General features: G+C 37.1%; 1 long non-coding RNA gene across 1 annotated transcript in view; it reads right to left on the bottom strand.

The window, feature by feature from the left end:
- The window catches only part of LOC137156807 (uncharacterized), a 268,742-nt gene that overhangs the window by 10,178 nt on the left and 231,241 nt on the right, over positions 1-27,323 (bottom strand). The window lies entirely within an intron of this gene.

Below are 27,323 nucleotides of genomic sequence, written 5' to 3' on the forward strand. Positions count from 1 at the left end.
TTTAGAGTTTAGACTTCATGAAATGCTTGTAAATTGCTGCATGCATTAATCTCACCTATAACATCTATATCCCATGTTATAAGGTAATATTTAAGTGTTTGCTCTGTAGCTGTGAATGTGTTTGCTCTGCAACTGTAAATCACCCGTCAGGACAGAAGTATTACCAGGTCTGAAATACTAGTTTGCCACAGGAGATGTTGTCTCCTGCCCAACAAAAGAAGGCCAATAGATCCCAGACAAACCATGGTGGAACATCAGAGGACAAAAGACTTTGTTAATTGCTCCCCGCACACCCAGAAAGAAGATTGTGTATGTGGACTCATCCCATCAGCCTGAACTCTGGGAGAAGGGAATACAAATCCCCGACAAGAATAAACTGTATTTTTGTACCACTTATACTTTCAGGGGCAAGGATTTCTAAGCACAAGAAAAAGATCCCCAGTGTTTGGCTTGGGTTAGCCCTCAAGGACATATAGAACTTGCTTATTATAGAAGTTTCTAACATCTGTTTTTATCTAAGATTGTACCTCATTTGTGTGTGTATGTTTATCTGCTTTACCCTCGTAAATAATTCTCATTTCTTTTTCTTAGTTAATAAATCTGTGGTTAGTTTATTATAGGATTGGCTACAAGCGTTGTCTTTGGTGTAAAATCTACAATGCAATTGATCTAGGGTAAGTGACTTGTCCTTTGGGACTGGGAATAACCTGAATATTGTTGTGATTTTTGGAGTAAGAGACCATCTACCACAAAAGAACGCTTACCTGGGTAGCAAGATAGAGAGTACCCAAAAGGACTGTCTGTGACTCCATGTTAAGGCTGTTACAGTTAAGGGTGTTATAGGCTGTATACACTTGATAATTGGCGGGTGAAATTGAAGTACAGAACTCACAGCTAGTTTGGGATTTTTGCCCTGGTTCTCAACGGACTGCCATGAGGTTGGTTTTGATCTCTCATGCTTTTGATCCATTCCAGACAGCGTGACAATAATTACATAAAAAGATGCCTGATATAGAACTGTAAATACCTTTGACACAAACTACAAGACAAACCGACAATCCAGTTGCTAATCTTATCCCACCCACAGCCTCTTCCCAACAAAACTCAATCCAGAACGAAAGTGCTCTCAGACGCCACACCCCAATACACATTTCAGACCCCTTTGAGCTCCTCCTTTCTTTCTCCAAAAGTAAATAGATAAGCCTTGCCGAGTACCTTGAAACTCAACAGAACCAGACTATTTTGGACGAAGGTTGCCAGTAAGTTCATGAACTGAGGACCCTTCATGGAGCACACTCTATAGCCAGCTCCCTCTCTTAAATCTATGAGACCCCAGATCAAGTATCTCCACTGACTGCAGGTATTGTAGGAGGGATAGAGATAGTCTTTCATGTAGACTGTTCCCAAGCCATTTGGGGCTTTATAGGCCAAAACTATACCTTAAATTCCACCTGAAAATCAACAGGCAGTCAATGCAGTCTGCCAAGCACAGACTCTCTACCAAAAGCAATTCTTAGGGCTTGTCTACATATGAAGCACTAATGCACACTATGGAGGGTGTGATTACTAAAGCATGCTGGCATGTTGTGCATGAACTGGCCCATGTAGACCCTGCTGATGCACACTAAAGGTTCTTTAGTGCACTTTAACGTAGTACTGTTTCAAACAGCGCTATTTTAAAGCACACTAGGGAACATTTAACATACACCAGCTGAGTCGACACAGACCAATTAATGAGCAACATGTTAGTGTGTTTTAGAAATCACACCCCATAGTGTGCATCTCTACACCATGTAGATAAGCCCTTAATGGGTGGGCTGCTGCCTGTTGCTTCAGTTATGGGATTGACTTACAGGGTAGCCAGGTCACATGGAGCATATCACAGGCTTAAGGTAAAAAGGAATGGAGCCAGGTGATCCTTGCAACAAAATGCTGAAGGCCATGTCATTATCTTCTTCTGTCTTAAGTCACTTTGTCTCCCCAGATTCCACGCTTGGAATCTTCATATTACAAGTCTGATGCTCACCTGAACAAGCTATGAGAGAGGGGAGCTAAAGCAAGCAGAAATGGGTCAGAGATGGAAAGGGAAAGCACTGGCTCTGTAGCATATTTTTTCTCTCACAGTCACATTGTATGCTCTGTGCTTTGAGAATCAGGCCTTACTTCAGGAGCATGGTGGATGAAAAGTGGGAGCCAGAAAGCAGCCCTCTCTATGGCATGCATCCCAATAGAAAATTCACACAAGAGATCTAAGCAACACCTGCACCTTTTAATGTTACTTTGAGGGAGGACTGTATGAAGGCCTGAAGACAAAAAACATGCTGTCAAGGGAAGATGATGTTGCCACATGGTAGGGAAAGCTCCCTATATGGCTGTCTTAAGATCCCCAGGGATGAAGACTGAGTTTCATGGGGTTTCCAGATTGTGTATACCCTACATGCATCCCTTCCTCTTGCAAAGAAATGGAATTCCTCCCCTTTCAAGGGAGGATGTGCATGAAGTGAAGCAAAGTGTGAAGTTTCCAGGATTCTTTTTCTTCGCGTATTTTTGTATGTGTATGAAGGAGATAATCAAGCCCTATTAATGAGTGCTTTGAGATTAATATCATGTAAAATATACTGAATATTTATTTGAGATTTTTTTCTGGAGCACTGTGAAAAGCAAAATAGCAACCTTTAATTCTTGTATGAACTAAGCCCTTTGTTCTTTTCTAATTATTTCAGATGGAGGGTAGGACCACTAAAGCAAACTTAATTTGCATTTGCCAGGAGCATGTCAGTGGATGAATATCCTCCTGATTAAAGGGCTATAGCTGATATAAGAGAGTATATTTACCATGAAATCAACTGTGGCCAGTTCTGGAAAAATTCTGTGCTCTAACAGTCTAGCCCACTATCCTGTGTACACTCAACATGTAGCTTCAGAATTGTTGATGGCACTATTACAGATAGAGGCACCCTGCCTAGTGGAGCTGGTGTTGAGTGCTTCACCTTTTAATAGTATGTATATCAATCACACACAAAAACATTCTCATATACATCAATCACACACTGCTATAGAGTTTGTGAATGTGTCTCTGTGCTGTATTTATCTAAAGAACTAGAGAACTTCACCAGTGCTAGTTGCTTGACACAAAGTGTGTTGAGGGGAGTATTCCTGAGAGAGGCCAAGTCCTCTTCACACTTAGAATGCCTTTTCCCCCTTTTCTCTGTTCTTTTAACTCCTCCTCTTCACATATTTCTGTGTATTTTTCTCCTGTTTCACTCAGTGGCAGTGGTACTGAATGCAGATGAGATGACACTAAACCCATTAAACAAACTACCATTCGTTGGCTACTTTTAACGGGTACCAAACACACTAGATACATTTTTTCTGGCATGCTACTTCAAGTACTTTGTTAGGAGTCATGGTTAGAATGGATATTTCAATCCTTATCCATTTGAATACCTAATATATAACACCTTAGTATCTGTCTTGTATACATCAGTCCTATTTTGTTACGTCTTTGACTAATGTATTTAAACAGAAATGATCATCTACTATTTTCACAGAAAATATAAATATTTAATAAAACTACATTATATTAAAGTACATGAAAGACCAGTTTTAGTAAAATACTCAACATTTTTATTTTATTTGAACAGTAAGTTCTTAAGTCAGCAGTACTGTTGAAACACATACAGAAGTAAGGAAAATACAATTTGTATCAAATCTTATAACTACATTTTAGAAGGAGAAAATCTAAAGGATATGTACAGATTAGCACTTAATTACACTATGTCAGGTATTGAATTACATGTAGAAATCTTCTAACCAGCCAGTGAATCATTCTAATCATAAAATCACTCCTAAATCATATATTAAATATCTGTTGCAAAGTTTAACTAGAAAAGTTCATCTTTATTCAAAGTCTGAAATAAATTAAAGAACGATGTTGCAACATTTCTAACTATGAACAACTTATTATGTGATCTGATACAAGGCTTATTTCTAGTATTAATGAAATTTCATAGAATTCCATTTCCTCCTTGGCCTATTAGTCATTCTTGCCAGTCTAATTATGACATTAAATCTATATGATCATTATTAATCACTGGCCATTATCCTATTCCCTATAAATTCCTGTTGGTGGTTCATATTACACAAAAATTTGAACTTGGCTACAATACACAACTACAATTGCACTTATCTCAGAAAATCTATTTTAAGAACCCAATTATGGGACAATTCAGCAAGAGATTCTGCACATAAATTCAACAGCCAAAGCCATCAACCTCTATATATCTTATACGGTCCATTGGATGATGGTTAAAAAATAAAGTGATGTCAGGAAGGGTATGACACATTGAACTCAGGACTTAAATCACTTTGGCTCTCCAGCATCTTTGTTGCATGAATTGAACTTGGACAAGCTGCCTGTTCATGATTCACAGTCAATTATTACAGATGTTTTTCAAGTTATAAAATTATTCCAGTATATACTGTAACTATTGAAATATTGAACAAACTTGTCAGAATTGACATCAATAGGAGTTTTGCCTCAGTAGGAACTGCAGACTTGGGCCGAATATTGATTTATAGAATTAACCGTTTAAGAATTAAGTTAACAATATTCTTAGATGTAAATTATAATATTCACAGGTATAGAGACTGAACATTCTACTAGCTAAGTATTTTATTTAGGTATCATACTATGAAGTTTGTTTTTACATGTATTCATGTTATTCTTTTTCCCCCGCCATTTATACAATGTGCAGTGGAAGCCTGGAAGGCAAAGATATTTTCATAAGGACACACAGGTGAATGAAATGCAAACAGATTTTGAAGTAGCAAGCTGAAACTGTATTAACAATTGAGTGGGTAGAGTGGTGGAGCTGGACAGCATTTCATTCCTTCCCTCTACTCTTAAAATATTAAGTTGGGTCAAGTGTGGGGTTAAATGGCATCAGATCATATAAACAGTAAATCATGGTTGGCCCTCTTCAGACTAGCCCCTAGGATTCAGTCCATCTCTAAATCATTTCTTCCTTCCTCTGTGAGGAGGGATGATAAGGGTACCTCTGAGAGGGGTTCCTCAGGCTGTGGTGACTTATGGTGTGCCCTTCTCCTTGCTAAAAGGTCACCAGCTATATCGTGGGTCTCCTACTCAGATTTATCTCTGGGTGTTAGCCCTTTCAGCCTTTATCTGCACTGGGTACTGACCAAAACTTATAATAAAGTGAACATTTTAACACTACTTCTAGACATTAAAATTCCCATTCTCACCCGCTTTAGCCAAAAACTGGGCCTCCAGGATGACACGAGGAAGGCAAATCCCTCCCCTTTCCAGATAACTTGCCAATATTCAAACAAAAATAAAGTTTCCTTGTTCCAAAACAGGTGATCTGGTTAGACCCACAGCATCCTGGAAGCACAGGGAGAAAGGCTGGTGCAGCTATAATGGCAATATGGTCACCAGCTGAAGGAGAAGTTCATAAATCAGGCACAAACAGTCAATCTCCCTTCCTCTACCCCAAGTCCTCTTTGACTGGCCAATGGGAGGCAGAAAACCCTTCACCTCTTCCTCAAGATCTCACCACTTTGATAGAGAAAGAATGGCACTGGGACGGGAAAGGTTCCAGCATCTTTGGGCATGAGCACTTTCCCCCACTCCATTGCCTCAGGCCCCAAGAAGTTGGCTATTCCCCAGCTGGTCTGACCAACTATTATATGAATGGAACAATTGAAATATGAACACAAAGTCAAACACAGCACATTATTATTATCTTTATCCATGATACTTCACAAGAACAAAGAAGAAAGGACAAGAAGAAAGATAGGGTTCCTGCCCTACCGAGCCTACTCATCAAAAGAAGAAATATCAGCATTTAAAAACATATTCCAAAATTTTTTTCAATAAATATTAATAATTCATTTGCAGATAAACATTAATGCAATGTGACACATATAATAGCAAACATATAAGAACTGTAAACATCAATTATAAAAGAGATCCACCGTAAAGTAATTATTTTCCTTTTGCAGTAAATTGTGTGTTAATGCAACACACAACATAACTCTGGGAAACTTGTTCTCATTTAGAACAACTACTGTTGAATTAGCCTTCAGTTAAGGAATGACTGCATAGAAACTCTGAAATAACTGAAATGCTAATACTTGCTTTTCTGACTCCCCTGGCTTTCCCCACCCTCAAATCAAGATCTAAATCTTTGGATGCTGTTGAAGGTATTTATTTTCTGCTTCTAAATACTAGGCTTCATTCCATCATGTTAATATTTTTAAAGAGCAATTCAGGAAATTAATAATCATATTACTGTACACTTAATATGAAGCATTGTATGAGATTTGAGGTATGTACAGAACCTTGAATCTACTTCATTTTCTCAATCTTTTTGTTTCATTTTCTCAAATTCTCAACTGCTTAATTTAGGAAGAAACTTCAAAGATGCAACTGACATCTTTGAAGCATCATACGGAAACTGAATCTGAATAGCCCTTTTTACAAAGGCTTGAATCCAGGATCTAACAAGGCTCAAAAAGCAAATGACCCTGCCACTGCTCCTTACACAAAAAAGGGTCAGAAACAGTTTTGCATGTACAATACAGCTAACTTTGAAATTCTTCCATATGCTATGGAATATTCAGTTATAATGAGTTCACTGATTGTTAGCCTGCTGCTTAGAATTTAACTGAGAAATTTTAACATTAGCCAATTTGAAATGCACATCTCATCAGAATCTGAACTTGCTCATGAAATGGTTGCTTTCTCTTTATAAGCTCTTTATTTTTTTTTCTTGCTAAGAATGGGCTTTTAAATTAGATAAAGAGAAAAACATTTTAAATATTCTAGAAATCAAAATTGGCATTTCTCCTGTTGAACAACTGAAAGAATGAGTTCTTGGTCCAATATTCACCTCTTGAATAAATTTCATGGCAGTTTGTCTTGACATAAGCATCCACATTACACTGACCTTTATTTTTCAGTCTATAGAGGCTGAGACCACACAGCATTGGTGCTGTTATAGCGAACTGTACTTAAACTTTGTGTCTGATCAACTTAAGTGTATTGGATGTGAAAACAGTTAGTCAATTGTTTCCAGTCCCTAGGTGGTGGTTTATGGTAATGTTTGCATCAATACTAACAAAAGCCATGCTGCAGTACAAAGTACATCAAGGAAATGAAAGACAAGGCTGCCTGTTGTCAGCTCTGTCTACAATAAAGGCAGGATTCAGAGCTAGGGCAGAGATCGTTAGAGAACCACAAAAATGAATGAACCATAGAAATCGTAGGGCTGATGGTTCACATCAAAGGTTTGGGGACTGGCTAATGGGCAAGGTTGCACACAGGCCAGAAGACACATAACCTAGACTCATTTGGCCATACAAAAAGGTCACAAAGGGAAAAAGTACACAAAACAGTATGATATGGACTCATGTAAAACTATGTACGAATTGAAAACTATTATTAATCTCAATCTTAAATGTTCAAAGCTATATACATTTGTAATTGTCAATCTGACATGTAAAACCTGTAGTGCTTAGTATTTCTGTGGGACAGTATTTGTACTGCAGAATGCTTAGTATAGCTTTTCAGTCCTATAGGTAAAATATTGGAATTGATGATTTTCAGTTTAAGTAGTAAACAGTAAATTTAATATGCTTACTGCAGAGTTCTATCAAATGCGAACATTTCTCCCACAATTTCTTAATTCCAAGCAGCATCATATGTATGAAAAATATTTCTACTATTTAAAAAGCTAACATACACAAATACAACAATGGTAAAATAATAGATTCTGATATTTTTCTCACTTTGTCTGAATCTGTGTTATCATGCATAATTTAGAAAAAACAATTAAAGGAACTAAATGCTGCCATAATATGACATATTCATACAATGCCATCTATTAATGTAAGAATGTAGTTATCCTTTATTTGAAGCCTAACCTCTGGATACCTGCTGTGCTGCTAGATGCTAGAATGTCAAAGAAAAATAAGTGAAAGCATATCTCATCATGGGGTAAATTGCCTGTTGAAAAGAAATGTACTTAGTTTCTCATTTGAATGCTGCTTTCTGCTAAAAAACTATATTATCAAGGTAAAGACAAATCTTTTCTGACTATCCCACCCCCCAAAAAAGTTCATTTGAACAAAAGCTGCAATCCAAAAGGAAAGGGTACCAATATCTTCTCTTTTGTGTTTTACGATCATTTCAATCTATTTTAGGCTTTTAACGTCAATGAATGAAATTTGAGATCCATAGCAAGTAGCAAAGAAAAAAAATTGCATGATAAAAAGTACAGAACACCCTTTTTATTTTTTACAAAATAGGAAGCAATCTTTTTTAAGTATTCATTTCATATTATTTTATGTAATTTACCTGTTACATAGATTGAAAAAATAGAAACATTACAAGTACCAGAACTATCTGTGCTGGATATTGCATTATTAAATTGCTACACAATATTTCCACTGTACATTCTGCAGTTACTAAGGAAATAATTAATCTATTCTAAAAATATATAATTACACAGCTATAACATTTGTTTAATAAGAAATCAGGGAGAAGCAACATAACCTAACATTTTCATATAACATTGTCTATACATTACTTCAAAACCTTCCTTCACATTTCATTACTTAAGTCCATGAAACAGTTCTGAGTTGAAAGTTCAGAAACAATTACAATAGTTCGTAAAAAATTAATACACAGAATCTACATTATAAAGAGTTTTGAAAGAAAGATGTACTACTAAGAATACAAATAAAAATAATACAGACCCCTAAAAAACCATCACTAAATTACTTGACCTACCTTATCTGTAGCAAAATGCTAAGTCCCCAGAGAGGCCTTTGACTAATTTTCCTGGTAAATTCTTCAACGACACAAACAATCAAGGTTTCATTTACAATTTACTCATTTTACAAATACTATATCATTTTTCAACCTTTAGAGATTATACTAAAACTCCCCAAATGCTTAGCATACTGAGCAAAGAAGCATTTGTACTTTAAAACAGGACCATCTGTATTTCATTAACAGCTTAACCACCATCTTGTCTACAGATAAATACAGCATTATTAAATCTGTTTTTCAGAAAGTAGTTATTACTCTGAGTTCTTAAATTGCATCAAATTATATTCTTATAATATTCCAATGCTGTAATTTAAAAGAGTTTAAAAAAATAAAGGGAAAGAACATAAGAATCTTTCTGAAACAAGTTATTGATGCAGCTTATAATAATGAGGTATAGTTTGTACCTACTTTGCAAAATTTCATTACAGGAAAGGATTGCTCCAATTTTATACAAAAAAAAACCCCAACCCATTCAAAATGACAAAATGTGTTTGGATAGAAATTTTAAAAATTCAAGGACGTTTGAACGTTAGCTGTCATTATGGTCCAGTTCACTGTTTATTTCTTTGGTATGCATCTCCTGACCTGTATATAAAATTCATAGTTTCAGAAGTGACATGTGCAAGCCTTGGACAACTGGGGAAAAGGCATATTTCCTGACCTTGTAACCATGGCAACCACTTGCTGATTGGTAGCAGGCAGGCTTTCCATCCTTTACCACTGAAGGCAAGTAAGTGAGATTGCTGGCTTTGTTTGTGGCTTTTGCTTTATTTACATGCAAACATGAATGCCAGGCTTAAAATCACTGTTTTTGTTAAACATTATGTTACTGGAATGGAAAATAAAGACTTGATTTCATAGTTTCATAATCAGATCACTACTAAAATTAAAGCAATATGTACTTATACTTAACAAATGTATAGACACCTTGGACCAAGTTACAAAGATCAACAAAATCCTACCATTTAGTCCATGCATATGTACTTATAATATACAGAAATGTTTTAATAGTTACTCAAATGTAAAGAAAAATGTTGCATCCTTTCTGTTTATTAAGATAAGAAATCAGTTCAAATGACAGTGTTTTGAGTTTTTTTATACTTTTCGCTTTCATTCTTCATCTTCATTTTTGAGGAATTAACTAGAATCACATTAACTGAAAAATATGGATGTAGTGAGTCTATATGGGTCTGAGAATAAGACTTCAGACTTTTCTTTCCAGAATGGCATGCTTAAAGTTCTATAAATATGCCTGAAATGAGTTGGGTAGTCTCAATCCAGCCAAATTCTTTGTTGATAGTAGCCTAGCACACACCTCCCACAGCCCATATCCCCCACCCCCTCACTTTCCCCTATAATGGAATTCAGTATAATTCAGCTTGATAAATAATCTGTTCAGGAGTGGCACAAGACTAAGCAAGCATGGAGACACATATTTTCTTATCCTTAGATAGGGGCTGCACCTCCAGGTCAGGGCTGCTGTTGCTGATAGGAAGGTAAAAGGGAAGTCCACCTTGCCAATTCCTTGCTTAAACACACTATAATAAGCAAAACAAGAGCAGACAAGAACAGTCCAACTAATTCTATTTCTTTGACCTATTATAAAAGCACTAAATTGTGTTAATTTATATTACATATGAATATTATACACTGTATTTTTATTGAAGTTAATCCATAACAGCATCAAAACCAATAAAAGCAAATATTTTTACTTGATAATTGCAATAACTGGCATTTTATAGGTATCTATTGTTATACAGTACTATAGATTGTTATACAGTACCATATTATTCGATAATTATAAATGATTTTGCACAAATGATGCACAATCTTCAAAATCTATATGCTTGTGTGTATAGGAATATTCTTGCTAACATTCTTTCAAGTTTACATATTATAAATAGTAATATATGTAACTATTTGATAATTAGGGTATATGCTAATAAAATAAGAACATTGTTTTAGAGTTTTATAATGTAAAAGATTCTTGGGAACGTAATTTCTCTACGTCCAGTATAGGGACAGCTGTAGTAAGGTGTTGTAAATATAAAGTTTATATCACTCTCCTGAGCTTTCCCGTTTTTAAAGAATATTAGGATGCATACATTAAGACCCCAAGACAACATAAACAAAATACATATAATCATTATTTTGATATATACATACACAGACAGTGAATTTGAATACACACACTCATTGTACTATACAATACACAATATGTGTTTATTAATTGGAAGATCAACAAACAACATTTCAAAGAAGTACTACTCTATCTAGCTTTTTTTGTTTGTTTGTTTTTTGTTTGTTTAAGAACACACATAGGGTACAATCCTGCAAACACTTACATGAGTAATTTTACTCACATGAGGAGTCCTTGTTAACTCAATGGGACTATTCATGTGAAGAAAATCATTGATGTGTATACGTTTAGCAGGATCAGGACTTTAGTTTTTAAACCTGAAATTTTACCCTGCACTTTGCATATTAAAATAAGATTTAACAATTCACTGTAAGTGTACAGCCTCTCTCTGGGACCTATTTAAAAATCCTCCTATTAAAAGCTCACCCTTACTTTTTTTTTTCATTATATACAAAGATCATTTTCTAATGCATTTTTAAAAAATATTTCCAAGAGAGTGAACTCAAGAAAAACATTATTTAATTCTTAAATAAGTTAGTTTGCACTGTATTTAATATTTTAAATGATTACATTATTTTAAACTGTTGCCATTAAATACAATAATTTACTTGAACCTGGAAGAGACATGCGCACTAAGGAAAAAGGAGATTTCATCCAAGCAGTAAAATTACAATCTCCCTGTATAATGGGGGGGGGGAAAGGCTTTATTAAATTTTCAATCCTTTCTTAATATAAACATTAAAAATCACAGGATTTTGACAGAACAAGTAGCTTAGGTTAGTGAAAGATTTTTCATCTTTTACATAATGGTGGTACTCAGAAGTAATTTTCTTTTACTAGAATACTTTAAAGTTCTCTCTCAGCCATGATGTACTGTATAAAACATTTCTTAACTCATTAATGTCAAATATAAATTAGTTTTATATTGGAATTTTAACAGACCAGCTTCTATAGGCAACATAAAAAACTAGACCATTGTTCAGAAATGGTGTAAAGCTGCATGCAGATTTCAACCAGGTATCATCTACCATAAAATAACTTAATTAATTTAAAACAAAAAGATACATTGCACTTTCTATGATGTCCTGCAAATATTGCTGAATAAAGCAAAACATTATTAGTTGCTTGGATTTTTTTAAACCAAAAAATCACCAGTTTTAACTGACCCAATGCAAGGTGACTGTGTCCATATTATTTAAATATGTGGCTTGGATATAACAACTCAAGACTACGACTAATGTTCAAATGTCCCGAATAAGATTTTTTCCCACATATACACTCTTTGAATATCTGAGCAAGCACCTTGTATTATATTAATATCATAATTCAAAGAAAAATTTATTAACCCTCGCCCAGTGTTCCCATCATCACTTAAAAGTTGAAAATTCTAGGTGGCAGAGCCTAGACAGTAATATCAAATTTTAATAACAATTTCTCTTCTTCAGTCACTGCTATACTGAAGAAAAGCATAAATTGCTGTGACTGACCGTTAGTTGTTAGAGAAGCAATCTGACTTCTCCACACCCTTATTTCAGTGTATCTGCTCTGTCCCTCAGCTGTATTAATGATAGCATGAAAGGTCACATGATAAACGAGTGACAAAAATATCAAAACATATTAGCCTGTAGCTTTGTTATCAGTGTATGGCAGAGATGACAGAAAATTGTATTTTTCCCCTGAATAATTTTGTGTTACATTTTGCTGGCTAGGCACAGTGAATTAAGGAGAAATTTCTGCCTCTGACTGTTTGTCTCTTTTTCTGACATACTTGAAGTAATAATATACATTAATAACAGGGCGTATGCACAGGGAAGAGGCAAGAATTCAGGAGCAGACTGTCTGCTTCAATTCTACAAGGTACTATCCTTGTTTTTTCACAAAAACAAATTTTGTTGAAAAATATGAAGAACACTGAATGATATTAGCAACAATGATCTGCTGTATATTACGTACCGTGCAAGTGAGTGATACATAAAATGTGGAAATGGAAAAATAACTTTAAAGCACTGAGGATCTGCTCCACACAATTGTACTTCAACACTACAAATGCATGTGTCCACTAATTAAATAAAAGCAAGCCCCAAAATGCTTGATCTATCTCATTGTGATGTAGACCCAGTAATTAAAAATTAGAGACAGATATTACCCACACTGGTTTACAGGCTAGCAGGAATTGCAGACCCTGGAGAGATGAGGTTAGCAATCTTCGAAAGAGAAAATAGAAATTGGCGGGAGCTTAATATCTTGCGGACTATCAGTCTCCACGGTCAGGAGTTAAAGTCATGCCATATTCAACCTCCTTTGCTGCGGGCAAACAGCATCACTGGCAACTAGAGGCCATTCTGAAAGGCAGGGGGAAAAGGATCACAAGCCAAATATGAAATATTAATATAATCTACACCCTAATAAACAGAGTAGTATATACATATAGATAGAACATTAGTGATCTCCTGAAATACAACACATGAAGTACGAATAAAAAATTAGAGTATTTTACTTCACGGTTTCAGATAAAGTTATAATATATAACTACTAATAAGTGAGCCAGATTGGAAGAAAGAAAAACCCTCTGACCCTTTATCCAAATCTCAAACTAACCTTAGGAAGTCTCTGAAATGTTTGGTTAACTTTTTATCTCCATTATTATTAATTTTCATGTCCCTCTGCCCTTCCTGGTTCTGTCTGGAAAGCAGAAATACCACTGAAAAGGCTTTTCTAGCAGTATTTATGAGCTGGCTTAAAAGCAGAAAGCACAGAAATCTCATGAGAGAGACTAGTTTTCAGAAGATTTCTAGCCAAATTTTAGAGACCAACACAATCTGAATAGTTTGAATCAACTTCCAATCTCCAAGGCCTTTAAGTTTTGCACCCCACTACATATGACTTGTTACATATTGCAGGGATAGAGAGCACGTTAGGAAGAAATAAAGCCAGGACTCCCATCTAAATTCTCTGGGTCACTAGGTAGTCAGTTTTTTCCCCTAAAAGATTATATACTTTATTTTAAAAGACTCTTTTATTATTTGTATTACAGTTGCACCTAGAGTCCCCAACCAAGATAAGAGTCCCGTGGTGCTAGACACTGCACAAACAGATGGTAAGGAACAATACTTGCCTCAAAGAACTTACAACCTAAATAAATTATGTTAGTGGTTCCAATGTTCTCCCTGGTAATTTATCCAAGGCATAACTACTCTATAACAAAAAGCAACCCAGCAACCAAGACCCATCTAAATTTATACAATACCTAGCACTTCTTCAGCTAGAGTTCTTGAACATGACATTTAGCTCATGCAGATTTGCAATATCCATATTTAGCTCAATACTACCATTGCTCCACGAGCCAATGCAAATTTTATGTACAGAAGTAATGCAGTCATTCTCCTTTGGTCCCTCCGTTGTCTGCAATACTTCAACAAATCTATGTTCAACCTCTCTCTCCTTTTTCATCTTTCCTCCACAAAATATAGTTTTTCTAATCTTTCTGAATAACTAAATTATTTAGCCCCTGTTATAAGTCTGGCTGCATTGTTCTGCATTTTCTCTAGTCTGAGTACAATAGATTGATCTTTATTTTCTGATTTATATTCATTTGTACTGTTCAAGCACCTCAGATATTAATACTGCTTTACTGATTGCTGTTGACCTTTGTTCCAAAGTTTAGTTTTATGAACCCCATGAGGTTTAATAGCACCTAGAAATTTAGGGTATTTTCCTTTTTCTATTTGTTGTTCCCTGATTCATTATTTCACATTTCTCTACATTAAATTGGAGTAAATGGGCATTCCCTGAAAGGCTGCACTTTTGAATTTAAATTTTGGTATCTACTAGTTCTTTGGTGAATTATTTAATTTTCTCTCACAGCTCCAAACTGTACCTTTCACATGAAACTGATCATAGAACTTGTTAAATTGTCTCCAGTAATGGGTATAAATAAAAATGGAGGGCAGCTCTCATTAGCTATCAGAGTGCACCTGACAACCATTTGTGTATGAAGACTAGAAGAGGTATCAGAAAATATGTGGTAGTTGAAGCATTACCAACTGTGGATACAAACAATTGACTGTAAGCATTAGAGGTAGTTTTGGTTATCTGTTTCATCCTCATCATGCCACGAGAACAATGACAGAGACAGAGAGAGAAGAGCAAATATTCCTCACTACTGCTTTCAGATTCTTTTTTTATCAATATGGAGGACATGTCCCAGAGTTTCCTCTCTCACTATAATAAACTTCACATGCAGATTGTTTTTTGCCCTTATGTCCTAGCAACATCCAGCTTTTCAGCTTCTCCAAGTTCCATCCATGTCTTCTCTAATTGTTGTATATCTTGTCAATCAAAAATTGGATGTCATACCCAGGAATGAACTCAAGTGATAGTACCCTATATTCTTTAGTTATGAAGTATGATTGATCACATTGAGTTGCCTCGTTATCTGCATATGTTCCTAACCTACCATTTTGAATTTTAGCACTCCGCCTTTCAATTGACTGCCTTCCTCTTAAGATTTTGAATCATTATTAAATTGAGCCATCTTACCTACTGCGTGTTTTTTTTCCCTAAAATTCATTTTCATATTGATCCTTGAGAGTCTCAACTAATAACCTTCCTAAGCACTTCCTCTCACAAATAATCTTTGACTTCGCTATCCAAGCCAGTTCAAGATTCACTGGTAACACCATTCCTAATCTTAAAGAGATTTTTTTTTTAAAGACAGTGGCTGTTTGTTTTACCTCTATGAAATATATTTCATCCAGCACTGGAGGTTTTGTTCGTTTGTTAACTGTGAGATGTTGCAACATATTCATCTGCATTTCTAGCAAAATTCCTGATTCCCCTTAGTATTTATTCCTTCTCTCTTAATAGCTATTTGACCCTGTCTAGTATTTCTTGTACTACTTCATGTTCATCCTTAACATCTCTCAAAATCCTGACCGTATTCTACATGGACATAGCCTTTTACTGCCACATATGCTGGTTCTCCACCAATCTAACTGGATCCTGAGGATGGGCAAGCAGTTTGAAAGGACTTCACAACTTCTCTGTAGTCAAGAAACACCCACTTGCTCAAAGGAACATGCAAATGAGCTCTCTGATTCTCAGAACAGTCCTGCGCAGATCCAACTCCTTCCTATATGCAGACTTCATGGAACATACTGCAATAACCCTTGCAAACTAAGAATGAGGAAGAGAGTTTCTGGATATATGGTCATGAAACATAGTCTTACAATGGCTTTTTAGAATAGGACTGTGTACTTCCCACTTCCACCTATCTGTCCCATGGAGCAGGAGGGGTTTTGGGTCTTCCTTGGCAGACAACGGTTCCATTTTGGGCCTGCTCAGTGTGCATCATGTGACGTATACCTTCTCACTAGCCATCACTCAGTCAGGAATCACCTCCCTTCCTGCTGGGCCACTGGAAGAACCACCCCATCTCCTGACGTGACTCCTCATCCCATGTCAATCAGGGAATAGAGTTACAGACTCCACCTCAGGGTAGGGGCAGTTCAGGAAAATGTATTACAACTACTTGATAGTTGCTGAAAGGATTTTCTCTCCCTCAGATTTCCATTCTTCGCCTGAAGATGTAGAGACTGGGTGCATCATGGAGAGCCTGGGTGTTCCATGCTGAGAAGCAGATGCCAAGGTTTGTCCCTTGGAAATCTTCTTTATGGTACGTACAAGATATTTCTTACTTATTTCAAGCTCTTCTGAAATCCTGCTCTCATTCTCACCTTTGTTCTATTTTCCTGATTTTTACATTCTGAAAAATTTTATAGCTGCTGATTTTAATTTGTCAAACAGTATCTGTCACCTTTTCCTCTTCTCCGTTTAGGTATTCAAAGAGCAGAAAAAAACTCTTAAGACACTGGAACATTGTCTATGTGTTGTAACCGGAATTTTAATAACCAAGCAGCATATTTAATAATGTGTAATCTTTTGTAGGGCAAGAAGGTGATGTGAAATCTTCCCTAAACATCATTCTAGCAACATCCCTCAGTCCTAGCCTATTTCATAAACATCATGATTCCTCCTCCTTAGTCTGATTCTTCTGATCAGGCAATCTATAGCAAAATTCTATTGTTAATTTTACATGTATTGTCCTCGCTTTATTTTGTTTATAATTTTGTGAGCAATAATGGCTCGGTTTCACCTATACCTCCTCTGGAGTCTTGTATTTTAGTTATATACCAACCTTCCTTTAGGTTTCTCTTCTCTTCTCTTCCATCTCTTTAAAATCGTCTAGACTTCACAATAACCGTTCTCTATTTTGTGTGCGTGAAAGAGGAACAATTCTAGATAAGAACTACTGCTGAAGATTGCTCTGTGATAATATGGTTTCCTTATTGATTCACATATGGTACTTATTTAATGATTATTACAGGTGAAGCAGGTAGTGGCCCCATATTAGGATGCCTAACACTTCCCACTATAATAGATTCTTGGGACCATATTTAAGAAGCTGTAACAGTTTCATTGCTTGCAGCGGGCCTTTGAAATTTGGCAAGGAGAAAGCCCTCAGGCTAGAGAAGTGCCTACTTTCTTTATCCCATGAAATTCCATTCAGAATAAGTTTAGTTATACACTGTTAAAAACCATTATTTCCCTTTTCTCATTTGTGTTTCTCAGGAATGTTTTGTTTGTTTGTTTGTTGTTGTTGTTTTAACAACAATCCAAAATAATAATGGGATCTGTACATTTAGAAGCCAAACCAGCAGCAGCTCTAGCACAAACTGCCTTGGGACTGCCTGGGAGCCACCAGAGCAGCTGCTGTGATGTGTGACATTGCTGCCACATGTGGTGCAGCTCCACATGCAACATTTTGCACAAATTTACTTAATAAGTTTCACACCTGTGCAACATTTTCATCCTTCTAGCTAATTTGCATATAACAGTAAATTTCACCTTTAAAAAACTGGGTCAGTTCAGCGCCCATACATCCCTGGTGAATGAAGCCCTCTGAAGTTAGTAGCAGGACAAGCTTCCCACACACACTACCCTGCTGGCATGCCTGAAGGGAACTTCTGGCAGTAAAGAGGGGTTATTCAGTTTCAGAAGTCTGCAAAGTTCTTGGTGAGTCTTTAATTTTTGCAAAGCGTGTTGTTGTATTTGTGGTACTTGAGCAGGAACTGAGATTCCCCCAAACTCATCTCATATATGGGCCACTAAATATCCATTAGATGGGGACAACTTTTAATCTCTACTGTGGTGGGGTGGATTCCACTGGTGACCTACAGGCACAAAAGGCTCTGAAACTCATTAGCAATATTGTGCTATATCGAGTCCCCTAACAATGTTACACCTTCAAAAGTCAAGCTTGTTTTCTGAGAAGGTAAATTTCTTAAATTAAGTTCTGCCCTTTTTGAAGTTTATGCAGACAGGGTCTTCCACTTTCTGCACAGATGAGCAATATCTCCCATACACTGCTCTATTTTTTTCAAACAAACCCCACAGTATGTTCCCCACTGTATTCTTAAAGGGACAACTCCTAATAACCAAAACAGAAAAACCTAAAAGTACGCTAGTAAAACAAATATTAACACAACATATTCACCTGTAAATGTAATATTTTGCAATGTAGAATAATTTCAAGAAATTTTTCACAATTCTAATGCTAACATATATATATATATATATTTTCCCCTGTGGATCATGAGTAGGCTTGGAAGAATTAGATTTTATTGGTAAATGTCAGTAATTTCACTATATACACACAAACTGACAAAAATGTATTTCTATACATAGCAATCAAAATGTACAGTTAGGCAAAGTAAGAAAAATGTTGCTTGAGAACTCAGAGTTTGATATATGGATATTTACTTAGTATATTTTGACATGGGATGTTGACAATTGGTGTTTTAGCAGTTATAAAGCTTTAACTTTTTTAATCCCCGTCAACAGTAATTAAATAATTATTGTCTGATCTGTCCATTGTCTGATCCCCCCATAATTTCCCACAACTTTGAAAATTTAAATAGATAAAAATTTTAAAAATGCTTAAAAAGAAACATCAATATTATCCATCAAAATTATAAAAAACGTTGAATTCTGCCAAGACTAGTCCTAACAGCAATTTAAAGCCACAACCTTCAACCACAGCACATAGACTTCTGCCATGTCAGCTATAAAAGTAATTGCTAAGGGAGATATGCTGTACTCTCTATGAAGAGAAGCCCAGAGAGGTAGGAACAACACACACTTCACTACTGGGTGACACAACTATTTGTGAACAAACCCTAGAATGTTGGGATGTCAGGATTTCTGGGTTATTTTTCAGGTTCTGGGAGCAGAGCATGGCCTAGTAGCTACAGACAACATACCCAAGTATACCTATGTTCCCATTTGGGTTATCAGTGGGGACTGAACCTGAGATATCTGGATCTAAAAGCATCAGCTTCTATCACATGAGCTAAAGAGAAATGCCCATTATCAAGGATGCAGTAGTAAACTCATAAACCAATATATGTGGTCTATCCTCTAGAGAGGTATGAACAGCCCACACTGTATTAGGCATTAATTGTGACAAGCTATTAAGATTTACAAATGGGTCCTGAGCCCAAAAAGGTTAAGAACCATTAGGTTAGATTACTTGCCTAAGGTCAATCAGAAAGTCAGTGCTAGAGTCAGTAGACCAGAGGACTTCCCATGATCCTTGATCTGGCATTTCTACTTCATAATGAAAACACAATCTGTGTGATGTGATATTGCACATTTATTTTTGTGGCATCATGTTTCTGTTTTCTCAAAATTCACTCTGTGTACAAATTCCTGCTCTGCCCACAACCAATACATCAACCCCAAGTAATAAGTTTAGCTCAGGGGGATTTTGGAGTATTTGAGGAAAAGGAATCCTCTCCTACCATTGCCCTGGACTAAAGTTGCTCTGTGGCAGCAACAACAATCACAGGGCTCCTGCTGTCAGACTTCCTCCATCCATGCTCTGCAGGGATTGAGGGAAGGGTAGGAGAATTAGTGTTGTGGTGAGTCATCTGGTACACTTCGTACTCTGTCCCTGCCCTATCACAATCACCACTATGCCGAAATGAGGGAGGGCCTGCATAACTGTACTGGTGGCTTGCAAGGGATTCAAACCCCCTTTGCAAAGCCCATTCAAATCTTTTTTACCTTTCGCAACAGAACCATACTAGTTGCATTGTATCTAGGATTCTGCGTTGTTGTAGCAGGTTGGATTTGCTCCTGTACATATATATCAGACATCATTACTAATGTTGTAAAAACCAGAAACCTTAGAAACTTCTTAAGTGACCTTCTATTCATGCGTTAACTGAGTTTGACAAATAAGAATCAAATGAACTATATTCAGATCTCCATCCAAATTCTGAGGTCTGAAAAATTTGGTTGCTATGTTAAATTTATTTCTCATTTTTAATCATATCTCTGCTTCCCAATTCCAGCCATGATTGAAAGCAGAAGTACAATAATGTTATGAGGAAAGCACAGTTCACTACATGTCTAGTTTAACTAAAAGCAGAAATTATGGAAAAAAATTTTAAAGTGAATTCTCGGGAAATTCCCTGTGGAGGATTACAGACTCTACTTTTGGGTACTTAACTAAGCCAAATGTCCATCCTATGTTTCACCTCTCCTATCATCTCCACTTCTTACTGTCTGAACTTTTAAACTTGTTGCCTGAGTTATTTTTCTCTTAAATTCTTCTTTCTAGGCATTATATTATTGATTTCTACTGTTCAAAAGTGCTTACCACATATTCAGTCATCAGATTATTTTTCGTGTGTCTTCCTAATCCCCTGGACAGTGTGTAAATTCCTCCATATTTCTGCCTCATGGCTCCACACTGCTAATTTAAACATTCTGTCCACAGCTCTAAAGAGACAGATTAGAAATTTGAATGAATGGCTGAAAAATTAATGTAGGTTAAACCACTTTAGGCAGTTCTGATTTTGGGAGGTCCTTTTGCTACAGATAGGATATACATGAACTGGTAAGATGCTAGGGTATTTTAGTAGACAGATGACTACCTACACTTGTGTAAAACAAAGTAAATATTGCTGGAAAAAAGCCCTAAAGAGACTGAGATTTAGGTTCATTTAGAATCATTTCACAATTTCTTAAGTCACCACAACCTGAGTCCTGAGGCCACCTACCAGCAGTGTGTTAACCCATTATGTGAAGTGTTCAATCTAGGAATATTCTTGGCCTCAAATTATAGTTTAAATTTATCCCAGTTGTAACTCCATTGCCTATCAGGAATAAATCTGACACTACTGCTTTGCCTTCTCCTTGTCCCCTTAGTTAGGGTTGGTGACTCTTGTTCTTCAACTACAAGCATTTCTTTCAAGTGCATCTTCCAAGCTGACACTGACCTTCTTCGTGTCCTCCTTCAGCATCTTGAACCACCTTTTCCTCAGTCTTCCTTGTGGTCTTTGTCCTGTGACTACTAGATCTTGTACTTTCTGACCAACATATCCCGTGTCTTGTCATCTCACATGATGTAACCATCTCAGTTGATATGTCTTCAGAATATCAAGGATCAGACCATTTCATAGCATAGTCCATCTTACCCAGCATTTTAATTTCAGAAGCATGAAGTAGCTGTTCTTTCTTAGCCAGCATTTGGATCCATACGTCATGGCTGGCCTAATCATGGTCTTATATACTTTGCTCTTTAATTTATGTAACCCTTCTGCTGGGTAGAGTCAGCAGCAACAAGGGCAGGGTCTGTACATAACAAAAGAGACCTTTTATTGAAAGTGAAAGGGAACCAAGCGTTAATTTTGGAAAACACCAAAACCACATTTAAAAGCACGTGACCATAAGGAAACCAGATCCCACAGTGTTTCTTGCCTCAGTCTCCCACTTTGCAGTGGGAAAATCTAACAAATTGATGTCGCCTTAACACATCATTCCTGTCTCCCTCTGCTGCACCCTACTCACAGTTGGCTGTCCTTGGTTAGCAAAGAGATGTGTTCATGGAGTGCTGCCTCTGCAACTGCCTCACAGCTTTCACTGTCTCATTGCTGCCTTTGCTGCTGTTTCTCTGCCATGACTGGCCACTACTGCTGCTCTCTCCCTGCTGCTGCTTGCTGCTCCTGTAACATCATGCTCTGAGGTTCTGTCACTTAACACAGCTCTTAATGATTCCAGCTCTCAGTGATTTCAGGAGGTAGTGGGAAACCTCACTGCCAGTACAGTCTCTGTGTTGTCTTTCATAGTCCCCACACAAGGTCTAAGGCTCAGCCCCTAGATCTGCTCAGCAGTGATGTCAGCTCTAGGAATCACCAATCAGAAAAAATGACACTGAATTGAGTCTAAACAACTCTGTCAAGTGCTAGAAAGGGGCAGCTCAAATGGTGTGCAGGACTCTTTTCAGGCAGAATCCACACCATCTCGTAGAAACACCTGTCCCCACCCACTCTTGTCTTCATTGGGATTTGGTATTCCTACCCCATGTTCAGGAAGTGAGGTTCAATTTAAGGTGATCTCCCTCCCTCAATCAGGGTGTGCTAAGCACTGTTCTGCTGCCCTTTACTCATACAATAAGAACAGCATTTCATTACTCCTTCATTCAAATTTTATTGAAGATAACATTTAAAAAATAATGAGTTTAAACGGAAGAGTTTCTGGACATCCAGGCATAATGTACAGATTATCAGCAGGTACAGGGTTTGGTTGGGAGTCAGGGAGTACAATGAAAGGATAATCTGTGGTATCCTGGATGGGGGGTAATAGGATTGACATTTAATAATACAAGCGATCAGTAATTCGGGAACATCACTTATTGCAGGGGTTATATGGGATGCGGTTAATGGGGAGTAGGTATGTCCATAATAGTGGATTGCAGAGTGATTTGTAACCCAAAACCAGCCAAAATTGATCACTTTGGCAAAGCAGCTCCATCTGCTGCACGCCTAGGCAAAGTGGTCTTGTCTATACAAACACATTCTGCTCCTGAAGTCTTTTCCCATCAGCTCATCAGTAGATTTCAGGGGAGAGCTCATTCAGACCCTGCTTACATCTGCTTGGTGTATGCTTATCACAGAGAATTGCAGTCAATTCCTGCATTTGCACCAAGCACTCTTTATGTGACCCCCTAACCTCCCCATCCTCAATTCCATCATAGCTCAACACTGACCCAAGGCATTTGAATTGTTGCAGAGACTAAATCTTCACCACCTAATTTTGCTGATTTTTTGTTCTCCTTCTCAATAAAGCATTGCATGTATTCTTGCTTTTGGAACCGGATTCATTTTCTTCTACTTCAGCCTTTCATCTTTCTAGATCCCTTTCCAGTTCACATTTATCTTCGCAACACAACATATCATCAGCAAAAAGCATGCTCCATTGAGTCTTTCTCCTAATCCCTGCATCAAGATGTCCATTAAAATACAGATAGGAGTGGTCTTGAGACTGATCCTTCACAGTGAGTGGCTCACGGTAGCTGCAGCTGCTTTTCACTATTGTTGTGTTACATATGAACATACGTCTCCCACAGATTGTGTGACCACAGACTAAGCCATATCAATCCTCTAGAACTCACCTTCTCTAACTCCAAACTATAAATACTGAATCCGTAGTTAATTATTTGTTGCTTATTTGGTGCTCCCCTTCCTCAAAAAGTCTTTTCTTGATAATGCTTTCCAGCCACTTCATCAGGTGGCTCATTATCTTGATGGGTCAATAATTATGACATTCTTGCACATCCCCTTTACACTAGAAGATAGATACCAATGTGATCTACCAGACATTTTTCCAAGTTGGAGGATTAAATTGAAGAAATTTGTTATCACTACCACCACCTCATGGTCTAATGCTTTAAATACCTCAATAGGCACACCATCTGTTCCCACTGCCTTCCACCTTTTTGTCATCTTTAGTGCTGTCTGCATCTCCATCCCAGTGATAGGTCTTGTTGCTTGCCCATCGTTATCTCAGCAGTTTCCTCAGATTCATTTAACAGTTTATCATAAAACCACTGCTATCTCCTAATGATTTCACTGTCTTCCACTAGCACTCTTCTGTTTAATCTTTGACACACTTCATGGCTCCAAAGTCTTCATGCTTCTTTGCCTGATCTTGGCTAATCTGCACATTCCTTTTCCCCCTTCATTTCTAAGTAGTCCTGCATTTAAGGATTTAAGTTCCTGATACTTCTCCTTTTGCCTTTTTCTTTACCAGCTTGTATTCCACATAACTTTCCACCACTCTCATTTTCTGCCATTGCTGTTGCTTCTTTATTGCCTCCTGCACATTGCTGGACCACAACCACAATCTGTGCCATGAAATTTCCCTCCTTTCATTTGGCCACAGAAAGCTTTTGCATTTTCTGTAATATTTGAATATTTTCCCATAAGCCTCACTGGTATCATTTTAGTTGGTTTGGTCATTGTCCAACATCCACAGAACCTCATACTCAAATCACAGACTAAGTTCCCTATGCACAAGCCTCCACTACATTATCCTTTGTTCCACAACTTGTCTTTTCTCCCCCACTAGCCGGAAGTCTATTACAAGCAATCTATGCTGCTCTACAATCTGCTCTCCCAGAATCACTTTACAGTCTCTCACATTTTTTAGATCTCTTCTTCTTGTCAGGAGATAGTCAACTGGGACCTGTTGCCACTGCTTTTGTATGTTATTCCTCTTTACAATGTACTATTGGTAACAATCAGACCATGAGCTCTGGCTAACTCTAAGATATCCTGACCAGCTTCATTTTTGGTTCCAAGGCCTTATAGCACTTGCTCTGTTCTCACACATCTGTTGAGATCTGCTCTGATAATCAGGTACTCTGTTTGTGAGTACTTCATCAGTTCGTCCAGTGCTATGTGAAATGCTTCCTTTTCTTCTCTTGTACAACCAGCATGCGGAACATATCCGCACATGCATATATGCAAATTACAATGCATACTGAAAAGGTAAAATGAAAACTACTCATTATGCCATCATAATCTTAAATTACTGAGTTCAACACACTTACCAACTACCAACCATTTTTTTTAAGGGCAAGCTTTTTTTTCTTTGGCATGTGTCTCTTGATGCTGTATATCTTTATTCAGGAGAATAAAGGTTTACCATCGAAGAAAAAGTTCCTTTTCTTTCAGTTCAAACAAGAACTTGCCTGACAGTTACTGTGATGTTTTGGGGTCTACCCACACCAGTTCTGTCACTACCTGCCCTGTAACTTTTGGGAACCTTTGTGTTGTGCAACTATGGTTCAGTTCCCTGACACAAGCAGCCTACCCACAAGCATAAGGTCTCACCCTAGCACTCACCAGCCTGGTTACTCTTTGCAGGGTGACACCAACAATGCTTTTATTTCTAGGTCTCCCCAAATAAGTCCTCCCTAAGTTCTCAACTACCAGACACCCAGAATTCCTTTCTAGTTCTTAATAAGGGGACAGCAAACATATACAAGTTACACAGAAAACAAACATAAACCTCAGACTTTACACTTACACATTGGATACTATCTCTTTTCTAATAAGAAATAATAAGAGTTGCCTATCGTGTTAAAGCACTTTCCCAGCATACCCCCTAGCTATAGCAAGGAACCAGTGTTCACAGATAGCCTCTTGCCTTGAGACTGTCCCCCAACTTTTGGATGAACTTCAGTTTAAACCCTCTCCATTTTAAAAGAGTTTCCAGATTTTTTTCTTTGGTCACTATAGGGGACAACTCCCTCCTTTTTCAGTTTTTGAAGAATGGGGTTTCCTTTTCAGTTTCAAGCTGTTTCAATTTGCTTTGATGGTTCCTCGTTGTTTCTTCCTGGGCTAGAGACCTGAAACCATTCTCGTTTTGGTGGGTGGGTAGGTAGCTCCTCTCTGCCCAACTGCTTCTCTGACCAGTTGAGAGGGAATGCTGAAGTCACACACAATTATAGTGACAATTTTCTGTATACACACACACCTTCTTAACCATAACCTGTACACATCTTATGATGACTATTAAGTTCAGTGCATCACAAGCTTTCATAAAAGATCTTACTCAATATACTCTGACAGTGAAATATGGTATGCTATCAGTTGATTTCACTTTTGGGGGTTAAACCTTTTGTTCTCCCCTTGAGATGTCCAGATCTTGTTTGTCACAGTTACTATACATGATATGCTAACCTTGCTTTGTGACTTTAAACATAGTTTATCCTTTTTTATGTGAGGCTCTCTCCATGGTGGTCAAATTTCCACTGTGATGTTATATACCCAATAGCTTTTAAACACACTAGCTACTTTACATGCCAAATTAATCCCTTTTCATAAACTGGTCACTTCTATCAATGGACTTGCATCAGTTCGTAGCAAAGGCTGAATCTGGCCCTTAGGCCCAGTTTTTCGCAGTATTTAGGTATTGTTGTGCTCAGTATTGCAATGCTGAACTGATTTAGGTGTCTAAGTCTCATTTTCAAAAGAGATTTAGGTACTTAGGAGTTGAAATCCCATTGACAGTCAATAGGATTCAGGTTCCTAAGTGCCTAATTCACTTCTGAAAAATGAGACAGGATCCTAAACCAATTAGGGACAGCAACATCTTTAAACCTTTAAAAAACTGGGTGTAATTGCCTAAACTCTGAGCCTTTTATCTTCTTACTTTTGCACAGTGTGACAAGTTGACTCACAAGATCTGCTACTCATTTTGTTATCGCGCTTTGTATAAGCCAACACTAAATTACATTTGACTGTTTGTCATGGAATTAGCACATCCAGCACTGCTTACAAATCATATTACACTCAATTTTAGGAACACAATCCTTCAGATGTACAGTATCTTGAATCCTGTATAAAAAGCTGGGACAAGAAAGATAAATACAATATAAAAAGAACCAATAACTCTGTACGCCCCACTGCCTATGCACAGATTTAGCTGCAGCCCAATTAAATGCAAGAGTTCACAGGTAACATTACAGGAATGACCTGAACAGACAATTCTATTTACAACTCTTTGAAAATGGTTTTAGAGCTTGTTTTATACATCAGCAAAAGCAAACTACGCCAGGATATAGTATGAAACAAGAAAACTACAGAAAATAAAAACCCCACACTCAGCATCAACAAAGCCAATAATCTTCAGGTGCTCCTAGGAGAGTAATTATTATCCATCTACCCAAAGAATTTCACTTTCAAAACAAAAATCTCAACAAATTTTTAAGAAATCCTATTTCTGATTAGGGACTGTTAGCGTTATTTGGCTTTTTTTTCCCCTAAAATCTTGTGCGTAATGTTGAATATATACCAGTTTCAACATCAGCAATGATCACCTCATCTTCCATGGCAGAAAACCCAAACAAAACAGAAGTACACCTACTCTCAATTGAGTGGTACATCAAAATACAATTTAAAAACACACTTC

The sequence above is a fragment of the Emydura macquarii genome, unplaced genomic scaffold, assembly GCF_026122565.2.
Source record: "Emydura macquarii macquarii isolate MOO-44397 ecotype Brisbane River unplaced genomic scaffold, CSIRO-AGI_Emac_v2 contig_1477, whole genome shotgun sequence".
In the NCBI taxonomy this organism is placed as follows: Eukaryota; Metazoa; Chordata; order Testudines; family Chelidae; genus Emydura; species Emydura macquarii.